This window comes from Bos indicus x Bos taurus, chromosome 19, assembly GCF_003369695.1.
Source record: "Bos indicus x Bos taurus breed Angus x Brahman F1 hybrid chromosome 19, Bos_hybrid_MaternalHap_v2.0, whole genome shotgun sequence".
Taxonomy (NCBI): domain Eukaryota; kingdom Metazoa; phylum Chordata; class Mammalia; order Artiodactyla; family Bovidae; genus Bos; species Bos indicus x Bos taurus.
In genome coordinates, this window is record NC_040094.1 from 680,173 (window position 1) to 692,290 (window position 12,118).

At 38.1% G+C, this 12,118-nt stretch overlaps 1 pseudogene; it reads right to left on the reverse strand.

The window, feature by feature from the left end:
- Nucleotides 1-949, reverse strand: LOC113877381 (annotated as a pseudogene).
- Between the last annotated feature and the right edge of the window lie 11,169 nt (nucleotides 950-12,118).

A 12,118-nucleotide genomic window follows, 5' to 3' on the forward strand; every position in this document is an offset into this window, starting at 1 on the left:
TCAATGCTTATCTCTGTGTACCACTTTTTTATCACCTGAAATAGCTTTTCTGTTACACAAATTTCTAATGGCATTTTTCATCTGTGCATTTCTCAAGGTATGGATTAAGGGATTTAACATGGTAGTTATCATAGGGTAAAACACAGTAACTGCTTTATCAATAGGAAAAGTAGCTGCTGGTCTCAGGTACACAAAAATGCAGGGCACAAGGAGTATGATGACCACTGTGATGTGGGAGACACAAGTGGAGAGGGCCTTGTGCCTTGTCTCCAAACCGTGGTTCCTTAGCACAGAATGACCATATAGGAGCCCATCAAGAGGAGGAAGTTTAACAGACAGAGAAAATCACTGTTGGCAGCAACAACGAGTTCTAGAATGTGGGTATCAATGCATACAAGATCAAGCAAAGGCTTGAGATCACACATACAGTGATCTATGACATTAGGGCCACAGAAAGGTAAATGGAAGATGAAAGAATCTGAATGGTTGCATGAAGAAAGCCTCCGACCCATACCACTCTGATTAGCAGCCAACACACCCTCCAGTTCATGATGCTTGTGTACTACAAGGGCTTTCAGATGGCCACATAGCAGTCATAGGCCATCACAGTGAGCAGGATGACATCAGCAGCTCCAAATAAGTGTTCCCCAAAGATCTGAGTCATGCATTCATTGAAAGGGCTGTTTTTTGTTTCATGGAGTGAATCTACAATCAATTTATGGTTATTTACAGAGGAATAACAAGCATCAATAAAAGAGAGATGAGCCAGGAAAAAGTACATTGGGCACCCCAATAATGGGCTGGCTGTGATGGTGACGAAGATGAACACATTCCCTACCATAGAGACAATGTACATGGCCAGAAACACAGAAAATATTATTTTCTGCATCTTTGGATTCTGTGTGAGTCCCAGTAGAACAAACTCTGTCACGTTGTTCCTATTCTCCATGTATAGCATAGTTAATTACATTACCTGAAAAAAAAACCATATTAGCTCAATCTTGAATTCATTATCCTTTCCATGTAACAAATGTCAAATTCTATTCAGCTGTGAGTTGTGAAGTTTTTTTTTTGTTGTTGTTGTTGTTGTTTTCTTTTGATATAGGCAAAAATATGTCTGATCTCTTAAAGTTAACTCAAATTCTCTCCTACCATATGTTTATAGTTGGAGATATGAGGAACTATATGAACACACAGATTGGAGACCATCTGTGCTCATTTAATCATGAGAGATGACCCAAAACCTAATGTGAATCAACAGGTCTTACACATAGTAGTTGCAGGGCTTCCCAGGTGGTTCAGTGGGAAAGAATCTGCCTACCAATGCAAGAGATAGGGGAGAGGCAGTTTCAATCCCTGAGTTAGGAAGATTCCCTGTAAAAGTAAATGGCAACCCACTGCATCTCTTGCCTTTAAAATCCCGTAGAGAGAGGAACCTGGTAGTCTACAGTCCATGGGGTTGCAAGGAGTCAAATATGACTGAGTGAGCACATAGTAATAGCTAAGCCCAAGAAGTTGAAAATGAATGTAAAGGCTATGAATGTAAAGCCAATGGATTTTTCTGTTACTCTTAGGAAATAGGAAACCATGCAAGGTAATTGGGACTGTGAGTATAAGGATGAGAGAGATTTGTAAAAGAGGGAATGTTGCATAGAATTCCAATAAGGATATCTGTGTGATTTTGTATAAGGGGATAAAACAACAACACTAGAATCACTGTATATGAGTTGACATAAAGTGTAACAGAGCATTGGTAATGGGAAAGTACTGAAAAGATGCAGGAGGTACTGAAAAGGAATTAACATGTTTCCTAAATCCAGTAACTTTGTAACAACTTATAAATACACTCTAATGATAGATTACTATACACATGGTATGACTGTGTGCATGCTAAGTTGCTTCAGTCATGTCCGACTTTTTGCAAACCCATGGACTGTATCCAAACAGATTTCTCTGCCCACGGGATTTTCCAGGCAAAAATACTGGAGTGGATTGCCACTTCCTTCTCCAGGGGATCTTCCTAACATCGAGATTGAACCCACATAGCTTACATCTCCTGAATTGGCAGGCGGGTTCTTTACCACTATCACTACTTCATACTTTGTGGTGATAGAAAAAGAATGGACACATTGAGCAAATAAAGAACAATGCAAATTTAAGTGTAGAGCTTCAGCCCAAGATGTGTGACTTAATATTGGCAGGCAAGCCCATATGGGCAATGAACATTGGGGACAGCTGAAAGGATATGGGTTCTCATAACTCCCAAAGAGAGTTTCAGGCTGGCAAAGCTTCCTGGGCCCTCCATCTACCTTTGCTCTAACAACCCCATTTCTAGGAGTTTATCCTGAGGAAACAGATAAAGGCACGAAGAATTGTGTGCAACGATGCTGGTTGTACAGTTATTTACAAGATAAGGACATATCCCATCATGAGGATTAGGTTTAATGACTCACAGAATAGGAGGCAGCTATTAAAGCAATGAACACAGATAGACAGACCAGACAACAGGAAAATGACGAGGCAGAAGCACACATACTCACACACAAAGATGCCCACACTATTAAGTGTTGTGTTGTGCATAGTCACTCAGTCATGTCTGACTCTTTGTGACCCCATGGACTGTAGACCACCATCTCCTCTGTCCATAGGGATTCTCCAGGCAAGAACACTGGAGTGGGTTGCCATGACCTCCTCCAGGGGATCTTCCCAATCCAGGGATCAAACCCAGGTCTCTATCACTATGGGCAGATTCTTCACTGTCTGAACAACCAAAGAATCCAAAAATGCTGGAGTGGGTCCCCTATCCCTTCTCCAGGGGATCTTGACCCAGGAATCCAACTGGGTCTCCTGCATTGCAGGGAGATTCTTTACAAGTTGGGTTACCAGGGAAGCCAACACTATTAAGTAACACTTTAAAAATCAGATGTAAGTATGACCCATTGCCATTCAAAAAATGCAGTTATTCAAATCAGTTCAGTTCAGTTCAGTCTCTCAGTCGTGTCTAACTCTTTGCTACCCCATGAAGCACAGCACGCCAGGCCTCCCTATCACCAACTGCCAGAGTCCACCCAAAACCATGCCCATTGAATTGGTGATGCCATCTAACCATCTCATCCTCTGTCATCCCCTTCTCCTCCTGCCCTCAATCTTTCCCAGCATCTGAGTTTTTGCAAATGAGTCAGCTCTTCACATCAGGTAGCCAAAGTGTTGGAGTTTCAGCTTCAACATCAGTCCTTCCAATAAACACCCAGGACTGATATCCTTTAGGATGGACTGGTTGTATCTCCTTGCAGTCCAAGAGACTCTAAAGAGTCTTCTCCAACACCACAGTTCAAAAGCATCAATTCTTTGGCGCTCAGCATTCTTCACAACCTAAATCTCACATCCATACACAACCACTGGAAAAATCATAGCCTTGACTAGATGGACCTTTGTTGACATAGTAATGTCTCTGCCCTTTAATATGCTGTCTAGGTTGGTCATAACTTTTCTTCCAAGGAGTAAGTGTCTTTTATTTCATGGCTGCAATCACCATCTGCAATGATTTTTGGAGCCCCCAGAAATAAAGTCAGCCACTGTTTCCACTCTTCCCTCATCTATTTTCCATGAAGTGATAGGACCAGATGCCATGATCTTAGTTTTCTGAATGTTGAGCTTTAAGACAACTTTTTCACTTTCCTCTTTCATTTTCATCAAGAGGCTCTTTAGTTCTTCTTCACTTTCTGCCATAAGGGTGGTGTCATCTGCATATCTGAGGTTATTAATATTTCTCCCAGCAATCTTGATTCCAGCTTATGCTTCCTCCAGCCCAGCATTTCTCATGATGTACTCTGCGTATAAGTTAAATAAGCAAATAAATGCACACACAGCAATTAACTGCAGTTCATTATCTCTGGAGAAAATAATGGGGGATTTGGAGGTGGGTGGTCAGAAGAAAAAGCCAGTTCCTTTTCAAAGAGTACACTTCTGGACTGTTAGTACACCAAGCCACAGATAATCAGAGGTGAAATGTGATATATTAATAAACTGCAAAATGAAGAAATAAGTCCTTGCAAAGGGTGCACACACACACACACACACACACACACACACACACACACATATATATATATATATATATATATATATGATGGAACTTTTGGCTTTAAAACACAGATGGAGCTGCCTGTGAGAGCATCTACATCTGTGTAGAGAAATGATCTGGACTAAATCTATGTGAATGGTATCATTCCATCCATATGACAGATAAGAAACAATCATAGTACATAATACTATTAATTATGTCATTAACCTAATTTGAGAGATGAAAAATTTGACTGATCAAGATGAAATTTGCAAGACACAGTACTCTAACCTTTGATGAAATTATTTTGCCATCAGATCTTCTTTTAATATTTAAGACTCATTATGAAAATGAAAATAAAATTTAAATATACTTCACACGTGAAAATAAATAAGTATTGATTGATACAAACCATCAATTGTTTAGTCCAAAAATGGGTATGTAGAACACATCCTTGGAGCAACTGCAATGCATAATATGGGTCTCTTTGGTTTCTTTAAAATTGGAGATGACTGTTTCTCAATTTCAGTTCAGTTCAGTCACTCAGTCATGTCTGATTATTTGTGACCAATAAACTGCACCACGCCAGGCCTCCCTGTCCATCACCAACTCCGGGAGTTCACGCAAACTGACGTCCATAGAGTTGGTGATGCAATCCAGCCATCTCGTTCTCTGTCCTCTCCTTCTCCTCCTGCCCGCAATACCTTCCAGCATCAGAGTCTTTTCCAATGAGTGACCTCTTCGTATGATGTGACCAAAGTACTGGAGTTTCAGCTTTAGCATCATACCTTCCAAAGAACACCCAGGACCCATCTCCTTTAGAATGGACTGCTTGGATCTCCTTGCATTTCAAGGGACTCGCAAGAGTCTTCTCTAACACCACAGTTCAGAACCATCAACTCTTCAGTGCTCAGCTTTCTTCGCAGTCCAACTCTCACGTCCATACATGACCACTGGAAAAACCATAGCCTTGACTAGACGGACCTTTGTTGGCAAAGTAACGTCTCTGCTAGCTTGGTCATAATTTCCTTCCAAGGAGTAATTGTCTTTTAATTAATTTGAGGTCTGCAATCACCATCGGCAGTGATATTGGAGCCCAAAAGAATAAAGTTTGACACTGTTTCCCCATCTATTTCCCATGAAGTAATGGGACCAGATGCCATGATCTTTGTTTCCTGAATGTTGAGCTTTAAGCCAATTTTTCACTCTCCTCTTTCACTTTCATCAAGAGGCTACTTAGTTCCTCTTCACTTTCTGCCATAAGGGTGGTGGCATCTGCATATCTGAGGTTATTGATATTTCGTCTGCCAATCTTGGTTCCAACTTGTGCTTCTTCCAGCCCAGCGTTTCTCAAGATGTATTCTGTGTACAAGTTAAATAAGCAGGGTGACAATATACAGCCTTGCTGTACTCCTTTTCCTATTTGGAACAAGTCTGTTGTTCCATGTTCAGTTCTAACTGTTGCTTCCTGACCTGCATACAAATTTCTCAAGAGGTAGGTCAGGTGATCTGGTATTCCCATCTCTTTCAGAATTTTCCACAGTTTTTTTGTGATTCACACAGTCAAAGGCTTTGGCATCGACAATAAAACAGAAATAGATATTTTTCTGGAACTCTCTTGCATTTTCGATAATCCAGCGGATGTGGGCAATTTGATCTCTGGTTCCTCTGCCTTTTTTAAAACCAGCTTGGACAGCTGGAAGTTCACAGTTCATGTATTGCTGAAGTCTGGCTTGGAGAATTTTGAGCATTACTTTACTAGCGTGTGAGATGAGTGCAATTGTGCAGTAGTTTGAGCATTCTTTGGCATTGCCTTACTTTGGAATTGGAATGAAAACTGACCTTTTCCAGTCCTGTGGCCACTGCTGACTTTTCCAAATTTGCTGGCATATTGAGTGCAGCACTTCCACAGCATCATCCCTCAGGATTTGAGATAGCTCAACTGGAATTCCATCACGTTCTTTAGCTTTGTTCATAGTGATGCTTTCTAAGGCCCACTTGACTTCACATTCCAGGATGTCTGGTACTAGGTGAATGATCATGCCATCATGATTATCTTGGTCTTGAAGATCGTTTTTACACAGTTCTTCTGTGTATTCTTGCCACCTCTTCTTAATATCTTCTGCTTCTGTTAGGTCCATGCCACTACTCTCCTTTATTGAGCCCATCTTTGCATGAAATATTCCCTTGGTATCTCTAGTTTTCTTGAATAGATCTGTATTATTTCCCATTCTGTTGTTTTCCTCTATTTCTTTGCATTGATCGCTGAGGAAGGCTTTTTTATCTCTTCTTGCTATTCTTTGGAACTCTGCATTCAGATGCTTATATCTTTCCTTTTCTCCTTTGCTTTTAACTTCTCTTCTTTTCACAGCTATTTGCAAGGCCTCCTCACACAGCCACTTTGCTTTTTTTTCATTTCTTTTCCATGCAGATGGTCTTGATCCCTGTCTCCTGTACAATGTCACGAACCTCCGTCCATAGTTCATCAGGCACTCTATCTATCAGATCTAGGCCCTTAAATCTATTTCTCACTTCCACTGTATAATCATAAGGGATTTGATTTAGGTCATACCTGACTGGTCTTGTTGTTTTCCCTACTTTCTTCAATTTAAGTCTGAATTTGGCAATAAGGAGCTCATGATCTGAGCCACAGTCAGCTCCTGTCTTGTTTTTGCTGACTCTATAGAGCTTCTCCATCTTTGGCTGCAAAGAGTATAATCAATCTGATTTCAGTGTTGACCATCTGTTGAAGTCCATGTGTAGAGTCTTCTCTTGTGTTGTTGGAAGAGGGTGTTTGCTATGATCAGTGCATTCTCTTGGCAAAACTCTATTATCCTTTGCCCTGCTTCATTCCATATCCCAAGGCCAAATTTGCCTGTTACTCCAGGTGTTTCTTGACTTCCTTCTTTTGCATTCCAGTCCCCTATAATGAAAAGGACATCTTTTTTGGGTGTTAGTTCTAAAAGGTCTTGTAGGTCCTCAGAGAACCATTCTACGTCAGCTTCTTCAGCATTACTGGTTGGGGCAGAGACTTGGATTACTGTGATATTGAATGGTTTGCCTTGGAAACGAACAGAGATCATTCTGTCATTTTTGAGATTGCATCCAAGTACTGCATTTCAGACTCTTTTGTTGACCATGATGGCTACTCCATTTCTTCTAAGGGATTCTTGCCCACAGTAGTAGATATAATGGTCATCTGAGTTGAATTCACCCATTCCAGTTCATTTTAGTTCCCTGATTCCTACAATTTTGACATTCACTCTTGCCATCTCCTGTTTGACCACTTCCAATTTGCATTGATTCATGGACCTAACATTCCAGTTTAATGTAGGGTTTTTTTTTTTTTTTCTGTATTATTTAAAAAAATAAGTCAAGTCTTTCTAATTCTGGATACATAGTCATAAATATAGGTAAAGTTCCACTGTGTGTCTTCAGCAGTGTGCTTGATACATTTGTATTCTCCTCACAGCCTATGAGGTGGATTATCCTTCTAACTTGATATTAAAAGAAATAAAAATGTAAAGTCTCCAAGAAATTCTCCCCAGATCAAGTTGCAAGTTGAAAAAGTCAAGATTCTTGTCTGGTGTTTCTGATTCCCAATCTAATATGTTCAGTCACTGGAACTGTCATTTTCAATATTTTGCAGAATGAGGTGAATTCTTTCTTTTGCAATTAAAATTAAACTTAACTATTTAAAATTGCTATTGTTTTTGAAAAGTGTTAAAACATAATTAGTGTGTATATATATACGTATATGCATATGTGTATATATCATATATATATATATATATAAACTCATTCCAATGTACATGAGTTTGAGTAAGCTCTAGGAGATCGTGAAGGGGTGAAGGATAAGGAAGCCTGGCGTGCTTCAGTCCATGGGGTCACAACAACTCAGACACGACTGAGTGGCTCAACAACCAAAATATACATAAGTAACAATCTTTACTAAGCATCACCATTTTTGAAAAACTTACCTTCTTGTCTTAGATGATATTAATGATATTTGAGGATATTCAGAACTAATCCCATCTTCAAATTGACCTAATTTTAGGATAACGAACTTTTTATGAAAGATGTGACACATTCAGCAAGAAGTTATTCTGATAAATCAATATCAAATCAATAGTATATAAACCGTTCTATATGTTTACATATTTCCTTCTAGCCTAAAGAGCCAATGAAATTTCACACACACACACACACAAAACCTGGAACTGGAATTCAGAATAAATTGATTTAGAAAACCATAGAGAAATGATCATCCATGGATCAGTTCAGTTCAGTTCAGTTCAGTTACTCAGTCGTGTCCCACTCTTTGCCAACCCATGAACCATAGCATGCCAGGATTCCCTGTCCATCACCAACTCCCGGAGTTTACCCAAACTCATGTCCATTGAGTGGGTAATGCCATCCAACCATCTCATCCTCTGCTGTTCCTTTCTCCTCCTGTCTACTTCAAAAGTCAGCAGGCAGAAAATGTGGTGGAAACACCTCCAAATGGGTCTTTCAACTCTTGACAAGTACTCTGGAAATGTAAATAACAGATAAAGACATTTTCAATTGCATGTGTGGATATTTAACAAGGTTCCAATACAGGTTCAAGGACTTTGTCTTATAGCTGCTCTTTTCTTTCCCAGGAGCTAATTATCTGCTTTGACGGAAAGACTTTTTCTTAGAAGCAGGTATTCTGAAGAGATATGCTTGAGAAACATTAATTCTTGAGTGGAGAATTGTATTCCCTGCACTTGCAGCTAAAATAGGTGAATCTCATTTATACAAGTCTAGTTTTCTAAGGACAAATGCCATGTGAATGACAAGGAGAGCAGTATTCCAGCCTTGGGGCCTGCGATGTAGTTAATTTGTGCACTCAAGTCAGAGAAATAACTCTTTTCTTATTATCAGTATCAAAGTTCCTGGGAACCTAGTACTGATTTCTTGAGAGCTGGAGCAGTGAGGCCATAAAACTAATGACAGTCATTTAAAAGTATTTGAATACAAAACTTGTTTTGCACAATCATTAGAAGACTCCCGTGGTGGATGCATGTTGATGTATGGCAAAACCAATACAATATTGTAAAGTAAAAAAAAATACATAAATAAAATTTTAAAAATAATGTTTGGTAAAATAAAAAATAAAATAAAAAATACTGATAAGAAAAAAAAAAAAACAAAGTGAGTTATTTGACATCTCTGTCACTTGGTATCATTTTGGTCATTCAAGGAAGTATCAGTGATAAACGTTTGAGGTTTTAGTTTGCTTTCTTGATACCTACTGAAGCTGATTATTTTAAATGTTATTATATTTTACACAATTTCTATACCTTTTTGTCGAACTGTTTTTTTTTTTAAGACCTCTGTGCAATTTAAAATGGGAATTCTGGGTGTCTTATCACTAAATTGTAAGTGATATATATAACTTCTGATCATTAGAGATCATGCATTTTAAAAATAAAAAGGCTATCCACAGAGTAGAAACACATTGTATCTATGCTCATATGTACAACATTTTAGATTATATATAAATTTATGTGTTAAACTTTATATGTAAATTTATTTATACTATATATAACATATATTATATTATATATAATGTATATATAATATATAATATTAATTATAGTATATATATTATATCTATTATATAATAGATATTATATGAACAATATTATATATTATATAATATAATATATAATATAGTAAAGTGAAAGTGAAGTCACTCAGTTGTGTCCGACTCTTAGCGACCCCATGGACTACAGCGCACCAGGCCCTCTGTCCATGGGGTTTTCCAGGCAAGAGTACTGGAGTGGGGTGCCATTGCCTTCTCTGTTAACAGTGGTTAGACATATTATATTTACCTGGAGCTGTTATACTTGGTGACAGCCTTAGTGCCCTCAGACACGGTGTGCTTGGCCATTATATATATTCTTTCTGCTTTAATTACTTTATATTTGTAAAACAATTCATCTATTTAAGTCTATTTCTGAGCTTTAAATTATTTTTCAATGATTTTTATGTTTATTCTTTTATTAATATTTTACAACCTTGCTTTTGTTCATTTAGTTGTTTTTGTATTTTTATTTTATATTACAATACAGTTGATTAACAATAATTTTTTCGTTGCATATATGCACCGAAGTGATTCAGTTATACCCATACAATTATCCTTTGTTTTTAAATGATTTTCCCATTTAGATTATTACAGAATATTAACCAGAGATCCCTGTGCTATACGGTAGGTTCTTGATTATCTATTTTAAATATAGAAGCATGTACATATTAAACTCACAGTTTATCCCTCCCCTTTTCCCCTGGCTATCATACTTTTGTTTTCTGAGTGTTCCTGTTTTATAAGTAAGTCTGTTTCTATCTTTCATTTTAAGATTCTGGCATATAAGCCATATCATATGATATGTGTCTTTCTCTGACTTACTTCACTTTTGTATGATAATCTCAGATCCAACCTTGTTGCTGTAATTGGTATATTTTCTTCTTTTTAACTGTTGGGTAATATTCCATTGTGTGTGTGTATGTGTGTGTGTGTGTGTGTATATATATATGTATATATATATATATATATATATGTATATATATATATACACATATATACACATACGGTATCTTGTTTCTCCATTCATCTGTTGATGACATTTAAGTTGCTTCCAAATCTTGGCTATTGTAAACGGAACTGTGATGAACATCAGGCTCCATGTAACCTTTTGAATCCTGGTTTTCTCCTAACATATATCCAGGATCTGTATGCTGGGTCATACAGTACGTATATTGAGTTTTTTAAGGAACGTCTATGTTGTTCTCCTTAGCTATTGTATTATTTTACATTCATACCAGCAATGAGAATAAGTTTCCATCTCCCCATACCCTCTTCAGCATTTATCATTTGTAGACATTTTTAATGATGACCATTTTCAGAATGGTTCTGAAAGCTATGAGGTGACATCTTACTGTAGCTTTAATTTGCATTTCTCTAATACTTAGCAATATTGAGTATCTTTAATGTGCCTCATTCATTTGTATCTTGTCCTTGAAGTATCTAAAACAGAATTGCTTTCCTTCCCTAAAATTGGCCTGTGCGCTACCTATTTAACCCATTACTTCTCCTTTGGAATTTCTAGAAACCACTATACTTTTTCCTGATTCCCAGTTTTCCGTTTCAAAAAAAGGAAATTCATAACTAATATTAGATCAGATCATTGCTCAGTCGTGTCTGACTCTTTGCGACCCCATGAATCGCAGCACGCCAGTCCTCCCTGTCCATCACCAACTCCCAGAGTTCACTGAGACTCACATCCATCGAGTCAGTGATGCCATCCAGCCATCTCATCCTCTGTCGTCCCCTTCTCTTGCCCCCAATCCCTCCTAGCATCAGAGTCTTTTCCAATGAGTCAACTCTTCGCATGAGGTGGCCAAAGTATTGGAGTTTCAGCTTTAGCATCATTCCTTCCAAAGAAATCCCAGGGCTGATCTCCTTCAGAATGAACTGGTTGCATCTCTTTGCAGTCCAAGGGACTCTCAAGAGTCTTCTCCAACACCACAGTTCAAAAGCATCGATTCTTCAGCACTCAGCCTTCTTCACAGTCCAACTCTAACATCCATACATGACCACAGGAAAAACTGTAGCCTTGACTAGACGAACCTTTGTTGGCAAAGTAATATCTCTGTTATTGAAATATGCTATCTAGGTTGGTCATAACTTTCCTTCCAAGGAGTAAGCATCTTTTAATTTCATGGCTGCAGTCACCATCTGTAGTGATTTTGGAGCACAGAAAAATAAAGTCTGATACTGTTTCCACTGTTTCCCCATCAATTTCCCATGAAGTGATGGGACCGGATGCCATGATCTTCATTTTCTGAATGTTGAGCTTTAAGCCAACTTTTTGACTCTCCACTTTCACTTTCATCAAGAGGCTTATGTGTACATAAATAACTCTTTCACAAGCATAAATAACTTCTAACTTACCTCATTAAATGCTAAATATATATTAATATTTTGAAATTCACTATCATCAACTGTCTACACTCTATCTCCAGCCC